This window comes from Arachis hypogaea, chromosome 19, assembly GCF_003086295.3.
Source record: "Arachis hypogaea cultivar Tifrunner chromosome 19, arahy.Tifrunner.gnm2.J5K5, whole genome shotgun sequence".
Taxonomy (NCBI): domain Eukaryota; kingdom Viridiplantae; phylum Streptophyta; class Magnoliopsida; order Fabales; family Fabaceae; genus Arachis; species Arachis hypogaea.
In genome coordinates, this window is record NC_092054.1 from 59,792,368 (window position 1) to 59,806,603 (window position 14,236).

Genomic DNA, 14,236 nt, shown 5'->3' on the forward strand with positions numbered 1-14,236 from the left:
AAAAGTCTGAGATAGAGACAGAGAAAGGACTGCAGATGCTGTCGAATTCTGACCTCCGTGCACTCGAAGGAGCATTTTTCGAGCTACAGAAGTCCAAATGGCGCGCTCTCAATAGAATTAGAAAGCTAACATCCAGAGCTCTGTAATAGTCCATACTTTGCTCTAGAAATGAAGGTCCAAAACTGGCATTCAACGCCAGCACTTCATCCTCTTCCTAGCGTTGGATGCCCAAAAGGGAGCAGGTGGCGTCCAACGCCCAAAAGGGAGTTCAAAGATGGCGTTCAACGCCCAAGAAGGGTACTAGCTCGTGGAGTCACCCTTAGCTCAGCCCAAACACTCACCAAGTAGGTCTAGGAAGTGGATTTTCGCACTACAAGACTAGTCTATCTTATTTCTGTAATTCTTAGTTATTAAATTAGTATATATAGGAGAAGATCACTGATGATTAGGATTATTGTGTGGTTTAGAATTCACAAATGAAGTCTCGTTGCAATATAGTTTCTAAACCAACAAATAATCCTTTCATACAAAAGATTATTTGTCACTAAAACAAACCCCTAAATTTATAAACCGAAGTATTGGAACCTCGGGTCGTTCTCCCTAGGAATTGCAACAAAGTGTTATTGTTATTGGTTATGAGGGATTTTTGGGGTTTTGATAAGAGACATGAAATATAAATGGCAAAGAAAGTAAACTAATGGCTAAAAAGGTCTTGGCAAGGTTTGGTGGTCAAAGATCTCTATCCTAATCACTAACCACAACATGAGAATTGGCAAGGATCAACCCCATTAAGTCATCTTCTAACTAATAAAGGAAAGTCAAATGAGCTATGTCAATCCAAGTCCATAAGTCCTAGTTCTCTACTAATTCAATTAGTGAGATCTAGAGTTAATGGCTCCCAATCGTCAATCACTTGGACATTAGTAACTCAAGAGTTCCTAAGTTACCTTCCCAAGCCAAGAGCACTAAAATCTACTCGCATTTTATCAAACACTTAGAAGGCATAAAAGGAAAGCATAGTAAAATTGCAAGGAATGTAAATCTACACTAAAATTCAACCAAGCATTTCATCAAACACTTGGAAGGCATAAAAAGAAAACATAGTAAAATAGCAAAGAAAGTAAATCTACACTACTCAATTGCAAGGAATTAAACAACAACAAATCAAATCAACAATAAAGGAACATGAATCATAAATTGCATTGAAAGAGAGATAGAAGAACAAAAGTGCATCAACATAAAAGTAGAGAATTACATGGATTAAATGCTAAACTAGAGAGAGAAAAGGTAGAAGAAGAAGAATTTTAAAGAGAAAAGTAAATCAAATCATGAAATTAAACTAGATCTAAGAGTTCCTAATCTAGATCTAACCTACTCCTAATTCTAGAGAGAAGTGAGAGCTTCTCTCTCTAGAAACTAACTAAAGCATGATAAAAATAAAATAAAACTAAACTAATGACTAGATGTCTCATTTCTCTTCAATTCTTGGGTCAAATAGCATCAGAAATAAGTTGGGTTGGGCCCAAAATGCCTTAGAATTCACTGGCCACGAATTTGCATTTAATGAATCACGTGCAAATCGGCGTGTACGTGTGTAGTCCGCATGAGAACCCCTTAAACGCGATGAAACTTTGGCAAATCTTATATCATTTTGAAGCACCGGATGTTAGCTTTCCAACGCAACTGGAACTGCATCATTTGGACCTCTATAGCTCAAGTTATGGTCGATTAAGTGCGAAGAGGTCGGCTTGACAGCTTTTGCGATTCTTTCATTTCTTTATGAGTTCTCCATTTTTACATGCTTTTCCTTCATTCCCTTGATCCAATTCTTGCCTCCTAAATCTAAAATCACTTAACAAATATATCAAGGCATCTAATGGAATCAATGTGAATTAAATTTAGCTATTTTAAGATCTCAAAAGCATGTTTTCACTCTTAAGCACAATTAAAGGAGAATTTACAAAACCATGCTATTTCATTGGATAAATGGGAGAAAGGTGATAAAATCCCTTAAATGAAGCATAAGATAAACCCTACAAATGGGATTTATCAATCTCCCTACACTTAAACCAAGCATGTCCTCATGCTTAAACCAAGAGAGAGCTTAGGGTATCAACATTTATTCAATGAAATCTAACTAAATGCACCCTACTATATGCAACTATCTAGATGAATGCAATTGCTTGGTCAAAATAAATCAATTCTCAAGGATACATATATGCACAAGGGCAAAAGGTATTAATAATCGTGCCAAACCACAATCGCATTGAGCTATTAAGTATTTTTATAAACTTGCATGAAGAATGATGATCATAGGTGAAAACATGTAATTGAGCATCAAACCCTCACCGGATGTGTTTGCACTCTATTCGCTCAGGTGTTTAGGGTTGATTCACTCAATTCTCCCATAATCATGCTTTCCAAGATTTGTTTTTCTTCTAACAATCAACATTTATTTCATGCATGCATACAAGTATCATGAGGTTTTTTCATAGGTTGTAATGGGGCTAGAGTCAAGGTAGGATGCATATATGGTCAAGTGAGTTTAAAATTTGAATCTTTGATAAGCTTAAACTTTCCACCTAACCTATGACATCCTATACAATTTCAAAGCTAACCTAACTACCCATTTTTCACTTTTTCACATACTCATGTATTTTCTTTTCTTGATCACAACACATATGCATTGATTCTTATTGACTTTCGCTTTGCTTTGGGGCATTTTGTCCCCCTTTTTTTTTCCTTTCCTTTTCTTTTTTCTTTTTTTTTTCCATTTTTTTCTTTTCTATACTTTTTTTTTCTTTTTCTTTTTCTTTTTTTTTTGTTTTTCTCAATTTTTTTTCTTTCAAACTATATACAAGAACATCAATGCATAAGGTCTATACAATTTAATTAACACATGAGCATGTACCCAATTCCTAATATTTACAACAAAAATACAAAACTATCATTTTTATTCAACCAATGTCCCAAGTCTCCCACACTTGAATGATACACACACTAGCCTAAGCTAATCAAAGATCCAAATTAAGTACTTTTATTGTTTTTCGCTTCAAGGCTTGTAATGTGCTAAATTAAGAACAAGTGGGTTAATCATAGGCTCAAATTGGCTAACAATGGAAGATAAAAGGTAAGGCTATTTGGGTAAGTGAGCTACATGAAATGATAGCCTCAACCATATAAATACATGAATACACCAAATAATGGACATAAAGAATCAAACAAATCAAAGATTACAATCATAGAACGAGAATAATGCACACAAGAATAAAAAATAAGTGGTTATAAGATGTAACCACACAATTAGGCTCAAATCTCACAAGCTTGTGTTCTTAGCTCAAAAATATGATCCACAATATATATATGATTCAAGCAAGTTTTATGAAAAGTTTTCACTCAAATCAATTGAGGTGCCCTATAGATAGAAATCTTGAAAAGTTTCATTATTTTGACTAAGCTTATTGTATATATATATATATATATATATATATATATATATATATATATATATATATATGCAAAAATAAGAAAATGAAACAAAAATCCTGAAAACCTAAAATGAAATGCAAAAGTGTTGGAATTAGAAACTTGTCACCCAAAATCGCCGATCGGTCGGACGACCTCCCCACACTTAAAAGGTTGCACCGTCCTCGGTGCATTCAGAGATGAGCAAGGGGGTACGACGACTTTCCGGATTGCTACCTTCAGCTGGTAGGTCAACCGGTTGCTGCGTGTTCTTTCATCCGCTTCCGTTATTGCTTGTGGTGTATCAATCATGAAAAATAGAAAATAACACCATAAGATGAGAAAATACATAAGCAAGGAAGCATACATTGTTGGAATGAGGCACTGATCACTAGAATTGAGTGAGTGAATTAGTGTGATAGTAATGAAAAATGAGTGTGTGAATTCTAAATTGCGCGCGGTTTAGAACACACATTAGCATAAAAGCTATGTCACTAAAGAAGCATGTACATTACTCGTCCTAGTGTGCTTGAGATACTTTAAGTAAACTTGTAAGGTAAAACAAGCATTAAAGAAGCATGAAAGCATTCAAGCTAAAAGCATATGGATGCATATAACCATGAAACACAATGCATTAAAGTAAATGCACAACATCCACTATCAAGAGTTTGCCTAATCAAAGAATAAGGTTCAAATCACATGGTGGCCAAATCATGCAATTCAAGAAGAGTTACAAGCTCGAAGACAATTCTCATCACTTGGTATTCTTAAAAGGTAAGCATGAAAAACTCAAAACCAAGTAACGAAATATAACCTCAACAATAGAATCCAACAAAGATTATGAACATAATGATGTTAAGATAACATCCCTTTTTAATACTCAGCATCAATTAATGGTAAACAATAATAACAATCCAACACTTACAATAAAAAAGAGAAAATGAAATGAAAACTAACTAAAACTAACTAATCAACTAACTAACTAACTAATTATTTAACGAAAATAATTGGTTATCAATGGTGTTCGGGAGTGTTGGATGAGGGGTAGGAGAAGGGAAGAAGAAAGGAGAAGGAAAGAAATGGAAAGAGGAGAAGAAATAAGATGTGTTGAAGGAAGGACATCCGCGCGTACGCGTGCATGGCGCGCGCGCGGGTGGTGGTGCAATGGACGCGACGCGAACGCGTACACAGCGCGTGCGCATGGATGGCTTATTTCGAGAGTGACGCGTACGCATCATGTGCGCGTCCGTGCGAGTTGGTTTGTGCAAAAGGCACAATGCTAGCGCGGCGTTCGCACAACTCTCGAGTTTTTGGCTTGGGGGTGGAATTTCTCAATCCACGCGTATCCGTACATGGCGCGTGCGTGTGGATAGGCGAAAATGCTTGATGCACGCGTACGTGCGCAGTGCGCGTACACGCGGATGGTGCTCTGTTTTTCAAAAAAAAATTTCTATATTTTTGCACCAATTCAAGCGTTCCAAACCTCCAAACAACTACCAAAACACCATAAAACCTTATTTAACATACTAAACTACTAATTATACTCAACAAATCAACCAAAAAAATGAATTTAAACTAATTACCAATATGTACAAAAAGAGAAAAATGAAAAGAAGTTACCATGGTAGGGTGTCTCCCACATAGCACTTTTGTTTATTGTCCTTAAGTTGGATTTATGGGGAGCTCCTCTCAAGGTGGTTTGTGCTTGAATTCATCTTGGAACTCCTACCAATGCTTGGTTCTCCATTGTGCCCCAAGATTTCTTACTTGTTGCACCAAGTGTTGATGGAGTTCTTCACAAGCTTGGGGCTCCCAAAGTTGATCCTCTTCTTGTAATCCGGGATCCCACACTTTATTTTCACACCCATATTGAAGTTGATTCTCATTGATCCATGTGGGTGCCATAGTTTTAGAATTCTCATTTTAAGCAACCAAACAACATCCTAGACCCAAGCAATCTAGTTCTACACCAACCATTGCAATTAAGCTTTGAACGTGTAGCCATCATGCACCTAGAATGATATTTCCAACCACTAGCCATCTCCCTTTTACTCTTAAAGCCACAAATATATCTAAGTTGACCATCCGTCTCTAGCAAACCATATTCAAGGGGAATAATAAAGCTTAAGTATAAGGAATTTACCCACTTGAATGAAAGGATGGATGGTGGTGGCTTGGGGAGAGGTATTTCCAATGTGCTAGCAAGCTTTACTCCCTTATGTTCTTCCTTGACCACTTCCACCTCTTGACAACTTTCTTCAACTTCAATCCTTTTTTCATCAATTTTATCTAACTGTTCTCCATCACTCAAATCATAAATGGGAGGAAGAGAAAAATCTACCTCCACATTGCTTTCCATCTCGTTGGGAGAAGGTTCTTCAAATTCAAAGGATTCACCACCAAGAAAGTTGGATGCATGGTCTTCATCACCAAGGGAACTCAATTCTTGCTTCATTCCCTCGAAGTCTTCATATAGGACATGCCTTGGAGGTTGTGCACTGATAAACCACTATTTTATGGTTTATATTGTGTTTAATTGTGTGGTTTTGTCATGATCCTTGCCCACTTATTCATCAATTTAGCATGCATTTAGATTTCCTTCCTAAATTCAGTACATGTTTGAAAATTGCTTCCCAAAGACTTAAATTATTTACTTTTAATTCTCCTTTATTCCATTCGATGCCGTGATCTATGTGTCAAGTGTTTCAGGCCTTATAGGGCATGAATAAGATGGAGATTGGAGAGGAAGCTAGCAAAAATGGAAGGAACACAAGAATTTGAGGAGAAAACCAGCGAGAAGTGACGCGATCGCATGGCTCACGCGACCGCGCGAAGGAGCACAAATCGCAGTGACGCGGCCGCATGGCTTGCGCGGCCGCGCGGATTGGAAAGCGCAAGCGACACGGTAGCGTGGACGACGCGAACGCGTGGAGAGGAAAAAGCGCAAGCGACGCGTCCGCATGGATGACGCGATCGCGTGACATGTGCGATCTGCATAATCTGCAGAATTCTACGGGGGAAATTTTGGACCTTATTTCGGCCCAGTTTTCGGCCCGGAACAGCAGACTAGAGTCAGAGAATATGCAGAAACAACAGACACATTCATTCAGTAGTTTTAGATCTAGTTTTTTCACTCTCTTAGGTTTTTCATTCTCTCTAGTTTTTAGGATTTTAATTTTTAATTGATCTTAGCATTGGAACATTGAGAAGAGTTATTTCCTCATCAAGACTTCATCATTCTAGTTTGTTCTCTTAACTTGGTTTTATTCTTCCATGTTCTTTGTTATGTTCAATTTTGTCATTCAGATACTTTTATGATTAATTAATGCAAGGATTATTTCTCTTTAATTCAATTTCAATTCCAATAATCATGTCTTCTCTTAATTCCCTTTTATGTGCCATGGATTCTTTATTTACAATGCGTGAGTAGTTTCATTACTTGATAGGGAGTTGATTAAAAGGAATTCTTGAGTTGGAAGGATTGAAGGAGAAATTTATAGTTGGGTTAAATGTTGGATTGCTATCCTGTCACCAACACCAATCCCTTTGAACTAAGTGGGTTGTAACTCGTGAATAGATCTAGCAATCCAACTTGTTTGACTTTTCCTTACCTAGTAAAGGATAACCAAACAGAGTAACCGTTAATTATAAATCAATCTTAAAAATCACTCCATCAATGATAGAGATTCTAACTAATCAATTCCCAGTCAAGGCTTTTATTTATATTATTTAAAATTCCTCATTTTAAATTCCAATTTACTTAGCTCAACTTCTTGGAACATTTGATTAATAAAATAGCACACTTTTCTGCAACTCGTTGGGAGACGACCTGGGACTTAAAACTCCCAGTAATTTTAATTTAAACTCTCTGTGACATATTTCTAAATTGATAGGCAGATTTTCGGTGAGTTAAGAACTATACTCGCAACGTAACCATTTTAATAAATTTTTAATTCACCAGCTTCTGCTTCCCATCAATTTTTGGCGCCGTTGCCGGGGAGTTGCAATAGAGTGCAAATTTTATTAATTAGAATTTATTTATTTGCATTTTATTTAATTTTGCTACTATGAGCTGCATGTTCCTTCCGTCAAATGACGCGTTCACTTCCTGATCCGCGCTTGCTAATATTCGATCCTGAAATTGAAAGGACAATTTCACGAATAAGGCGAGAACAGCGTAGGTTAGCCCGCTCTGAGGGCGGATCTGAAAGTGAATTTGAGGAAGAAACCAGCCCCCGTTCTACTGATTCGGTTGTTTTACGCGCAGAAAACATGGCAGCTAGAAGAGTTACCATTCAAGAGGAAGGAGCCCCTGATTTTACAATGCAACCGTTTCAAGCGCATCATCCAGCGGTAGCTATAGATTTTGAAATAAAGACCGCACTGCTAAATTTGATGCCCAAGTTTCATGGCCTACCTGCTCAAGAGCCTATCAAGCACTTGAGAGATTTCCAGGCAGCCTGTTCTACTGTCAGGCGTGATGGCACTGATGAAACTTCAATCCTGCTGAAAGCTTTCCCGTTCTCTCTTGAAGGAAAAGCAAGAGAGTGGTACTACACTCAACCTCTAGCAAATGTATCCAACTGGGATACACTCAGAAAGGAGTTTCTGGAGAAATTCTTTCCATCTGAAGTTACTGATAAACTGAGGAAGGATATCTCTACAATTGTTCAGGACGACAATGAGACTCTCTTTGAATACTGGGAGCGCTTCAATAATCTTCTGGAAGCATGCCCCCACCACATGATTGACAAGATCGTGCTACTCAGCTATATCACACAAGGTATGAGACCCCAAGATAAGACCACATTGAAAAGTGCCAGCAATGGGTCTATGAAGAAGTACAAGACCACTGATGAAGCTTGGCAATTGATTAGTGATTTAGCTGAATCTACTCGGAACCACAGACAGAAGCAAGGCCGTTCAAAAGCCGTTGCAGAAGTATCTTTTGGCATAGAGATTGCTGCTCTAAATCGAAGCATCTGTGAGATGACCAACCTGCTGAAGCAAATGCAGTTGAGTCAACAAGCTCAGCAAACTCAACCGCAGCAAAACCAACAACTAGTTCCACAAAGAATTTGCAGAATTTGTGCTGATTACAGCCATTACACTGATGAATGCCCGCAGCTCCAACAAGAAGACAACATGGTGGCATCCACTCACAACTTCTATGACCGCCCCAACCAAGGGTACAATCAAAGTGGAAATAATAACCATGGATGGCAGGACAATTCAAACCAGAATTGGAGAGACAACAATAATAGGGGAGGTAGAGATAACCAGGGAAATCAGAGGTGGAATAATAACAATAACAGGCAGCAAAATCAACCTTACTGAGCACCTCACCTGAGGCAAAACCAAGGACCACCGAACAATCAGCAGCAAACCTCTCAGTTTATTCATTCTTCTGTATCTTCTAATGAAGATTTATTACAAGCTTTTGAGAAAAGACAACTGGCCATGGAAAATACCATCGTGAACAATATTAACGCCAGTCTGAATGGTTTCACCTCTACTCTACAAGCTTTATTGACACAACTTGGTTCAGCACAAAATTCTAGTAACCAACCTTCAAGCACCACTGGAATCCCCTCTCAACCATTACCCAATCCGAAAGGAGGCATTAATGCCATCACCCTGAGGTCCGGAACCACACTGCAGGAGAGGAATCAGGAGGAACCAAGCTCACCAAAATACGCCTCAGCTGAAGAGGTGGTAGAAATCGAAGATGTTGAAGAGGAAGAAGACATACAGGACATAGCTGAAGAAGAGATAGCTCAACCACAGGAAGAAGCACAAAAAGGCGCAGGCACCACAGAAAACACTACTCCCATTCCATTTCCACAACTTGCAAAGAAGCCCAGGAAGCAGCTGGAACCTGATCCTAAAATGGTAGAAATATTCAAAAATGTTGAGGTAACTGTTCCCCTTTTCGATGTTATTCGGCAGGTACCTAAATATGCAAAGTTTCTAAAAGACTTATGTATCCATAAAGACAAAATTAATGAATTAGAAACTATTCCTTTAGGTAGTTCTATATCTGCTTTAATAGGAGGATTACCTGAAAAATGTAGTGATCCAGGTCCTTGCATAGTTAGTTGTACTATTGGTGGTATAGTAATTTATGATTGCATGTGTGATTTAGGAGCATGTGTCAGTATAATGCCTTTGTCTATATATGATGTTTTAAGGCTCCCTCCCTTAAAAAGGTCGGCAGCTCGTTTTGTGTTAGCAGATAAAAGCATTATTACAGTGGCTGGAGTTGCTGAAGATGTTTTGGTGAACATTAAAGGGCTCACATTTCCCACTAATTTTTATATCTTGGAGATGCCCCATAATGATTCAGATAAACCATCATCAATCCTACTTGAAAGACCATTCCTGAAGACATCAAAATTCAAATTGGATGCTTTTTCAGGAACATACTCCTTTGAAATAGATGGCCGCATAGGGATCTTCAATCTGAATGGAGTCATTGACAACCCCCCAGAAGATCGTTCTATCTTCCAGTGTGATGTCATAGACGAGAGTGTGGCTGAAGTTCAAAAAGAAGAGTTTGAAGAGAGGCACACTGGACAAGATCCAAGTGTGGGGACCCTCTTAACTGACAATGAGGACACTTCGCCATTTTTGCAAGCCCCAGATAATCCAGAGCCTACCCATGATCAAAAGTCAGAATTGAAACCTCTCCTTCCACATCTCAAATATGCTTACCTTGAGGATGAGCAGAAGCTTCCGGTTATTAGTGCAAGAGAACTGACTTCTCAACAAGAAGAGCAGTTACTTGATGTGCTGAGAAAGCATAAGAAAGCAATTGGGTAGAGTTTGGCAGACATAGTGGGAATCGACCCTCAAGTATGTGAGCATAGAATATTTTTAGAAGAGGGAGCAAGACCTGTCCGTCAACCCCAGAGAAGATTGAATCCCACCATCTTAGAAGTTGTCAAAAAGGAAATGACCAGATTATTGGAAGCCGGTATCATATATCCCATTTCAGACAGTGAATGGGTAAGCCCAGTACAAGTGGTGCCCAAGAAGTCCGGAGTCACTACCGTGAAGAATGAGCATGGAGAGCTCATAGCAACTAGAGTTCAGAATGCTTGGAGAGTCTGCATTGATTACAGGCGTCTCAACCAAGCTACCCGTAAGGATCACTACCCACTTCCATTCATTGATCAAATGCTGGATCGCCTGTCAGGTAAATAACATTATTGCTTTCTAGATGGTTACACAGGTTATTTCCAAATTCATATAGCTCCTGAGGATCAGGAAAAGACTACTTTTACATATCCTTTTGGGACCTATGCTTATAAGAGAATGCCTTTTGGCTTGTGCAATGCACCAGCTACTTTCCAAAGGTGCATGATGAGCCTTTTCTCTGATCTTATTGAGGACTGTATGGAAGTTTTTATGGACGATTTCAGCGTTTATGGTGATTCTTTTAACCTTTGCTTAGATGGATTATCTAGAGTATTAGATAGATGTGTTGATACAAACCTTGTATTGAATTTCGAAAAATGCCACTTTATGGTAAAGCAAGGGATTGTATTAGGACATGTGGTATCTAATAATGGCATTTCTGTAGACCCAGCAAAGGTGAATGTTATTTCTAGTTTACCTTACCCCTCTTCTGTGAAGGAAGTCTGTTCGTTCCTTGGCCATGCAGGTTTCTACAGGAGATTTATTAAGGACTTTAGTAAGGTGGCACTTCCCTTATCCAGATTACTACAGAAGGACATTGAGTTCGAGTTCAGTGAAGATTGCAAACAAGCATTTGATAAGCTGAAGACTGCTCTAACTCAAGCCCCAATTGTGAGAGGACCCAACTGGAGCCAGCCGTTTGAAATCATGTGCGACGCTTCCAACCATGCGGTAGGAGCAGCGCTGGCTCAGCGTGAAGGTAAGGATCCTTTTGTTATTGCCTATGTGTCTAAGACTTTAGACACTGCCCAGTCCAATTATACTACTACTGAGAAAAAGCTACTTGCTATTGTTTTTGCTCTGGATAAATTCCGAGCTTATTTACTTGGTACTAGAGTAGTAGTGTATTCGGACCATGCAGCTCTAAAGTATTTATTAGCTAAAAAGGAATCCAAACCAAGACTTATACGTTGGATACTGCTGTTACAAGAATTTGATTTAGAAATAAAGGATAGGAGTGGTAATCAAAATTTAGTAGCGGACCACTTGAGTCGCCTTGAACATATTAAGGATGATTCTACTCCTATAGATGATAATTTTCTTTTTGACAACCTGCAAGCAGTATCTGAGGTAGTCCCTTGGTACGCACCTGTTGCTAATTATTTAGTTAGCCGCACATTTCCTCCACATTTCTCTAAACATCAAAGAGACAAGCTGAAAAGCGAGTCTAAATATTATATATGGGATGACCCATATTTATGGAGATGTGGCGCTGACCAGATAATTAGATGATGTGTACCTCAATCAGAATTCCAGTCCATTTTAGAGGCATGTAACTCATCTGAGAGTGGAGGACACTTTGGCCCTCAAAGAACAGCTAGAAAGATCTTTGACTGCGGATTCTGGTGGCCTACTCTTTTTAGAGATGCTGCTGAGTTTTGTAATTCTTGTCACCCATGCCAGAAATTTGGTAACATATCCAAGAGGGATGAGATGCCTCAACAATATATGCTTTTCTGTGAAATTTTTTATGTCTGGGGTATTGACTTCATGGGTCCATTTCCAAATTCTAGTGGATATTTTTACATTTTGTTAGCTGTGGATTATGTTTCCAAATGGGTGGAAGCAATTCCTACCCGCACTGATGATGCTAACATTGTTGTTTCCTTTGTGAGAAACCATATTATATGCCGCTTTGGATCACCACGAGCGATCGTGAGTGATCAAGGCACCCATTTTTGTAACAGGAGACTAACAGGATTGATGAAGAAGCATGGGATAATTCATAAAGTTGCAACAGCTTACCATCCCCAAACTAATGGGCAAGCCCAGGTGTCAAACAGAGAAATTAAACGTATCCAGCAGAAGATAGTAAAGCCTTATAGAAAAGACTGGAGTACCAGACTACAAGATGCACTGTGGGCATATAGAACAGCATACAAGACACCCATTAGGATGAGTCCCTTTCGCTTAGTTTACGGAAAAGCTTGCCATCTTCCAGTTGAAATCGAACATAGAGCCTTCTGGGCAGTTAAAGAGTGCAACATGGAAATTGAGAAAGCCGGAACTGAAAGAAAGTTGCAACTACAGGAACTGGAGGACCTTCGCCTAGAAGCTTATGAGAACTCCAGAATATACAAGGAAAAATGAAAGCTGTGCATGATCAAAACATCAAGAAGAGAGAGTTCCAACCTGGAGATTTTGTTCTCCTTTACAAATCTCGACTGAGGCTCATGCCCGGTAAGTTGAGATCAAAATGGGAAGGTCCATACAGAATAGAGAAGGCTGAACCGTACGGAGTTTATCACCTAAGTCATCCTTCAAGTTCTGAACTTATTAAGGTTAATGGACACCGCCTAAAGCTATACAATGGTGAGAAGGTGCAGAAAATAAGGAGCTTGAGATCTTCCACTTGGAAGATCCCCACATAGCAGCAGATTGAGCTAGTAGAGCGTCTAACTTACGGACGTAAAACCAAAGTGCTTGGTGGGAGACAACCCACCACGGTATGATCGTTCCTTTCTTCACTTTTAGTTTTTCTTCTTTAATAACTCTTCTCTTTATTAGTGCTTCCGTGCTCTTTCAATTACATGTCTTTATCTTTCCTAAAAAAAAATTAAAATTTCGCCGCGCGACGCGATTACACCAGCGACACGTCCGCGTGGCAGGAGGAGTAAAGAAAAATAAAAATGAACAGAAAGTTATGCAGGAGGAGCGCTGGAGTCGTGCCAATGGCACAAATTACTCCACGCGACCGCGTCGCTTGGACATCATGGCCTCCCACGCGACCGCGTGCCTCACGCGGCAGCGTTCCCTGCATTTTCGACGTAAAAGGTGCACAATGCTATATTGTGCGAGAGTGTGCTGGATTGGTGCTGGAAGCACAATCCTTGTCACGCGACCGCGTTGCCGACGCGGCCGCGTCAATTATTTTCTGACGCACACTCACGCGATCGCATGACCCACGCGATTGCGTCACCCAATTTTGGCAATTGAAATGAATCGAACAGAGAATTGTGCTGGAGCGAGGCTGCACTCGCGCCAGTAGCGCAACATAGGTCACGCGACCCGGACAGACGCGATCGCGTCCCCTTCCCTGACACGTCCCACGCGAACGCGTGCCCCAGCGGCCGCGTCGCATGCGCCGCACAGCTAAACCCCGATTGCCAAATTATCTTATCTTTCTTTCCTCCAAATCCTAATTTTTCTTTTCCCTCCTTCTTTCTTCTTTCCCCTTCTCCTTTCTATCTCACTCTCTCTCTCTCTCCTCCATTAACAAGGTTTTACCTTCTTCTTCCTTCTTCTCTTTTCTATCATTCTTATTATATTATGTATATATTATTATTTTCTTTTTCTTTTCTTTTCTTTTCAACTTTTTTTCTTTATTCTTCTTTTCCTTTTTACATGGTGTTAGAATTTTTTGAGTCATTATCTCACTATATGCTTTGACTTGTTACAATTTTTTGACAATTATATTATTATTTTTTGGGATTGCTTGCATGTTCAATTCATACTTTTACATCTTGTTTACATGCATACTATGTGTTTGTGAAAAAGCCCATGTGGCATTATGCACTTCTCTATTTCCTATACTATTCAATGCTTGCTTTTCACAACTTCCCTATTATTT

General features: G+C 39.2%; 1 non-coding gene across 1 annotated transcript; it reads right to left on the minus strand.

Moving 5' to 3' along the window:
• Positions 1 to 8,106: 8,106 nt before the first annotated feature.
• LOC112781486 (small nucleolar RNA R71) lies at positions 8,107 to 8,214 on the minus strand. Its single transcript, XR_003192262.1, has one exon. It is a non-coding gene; the product is annotated as a small nucleolar RNA R71 (small nucleolar RNA).
• Between the last annotated feature and the right edge of the window lie 6,022 nt (positions 8,215 to 14,236).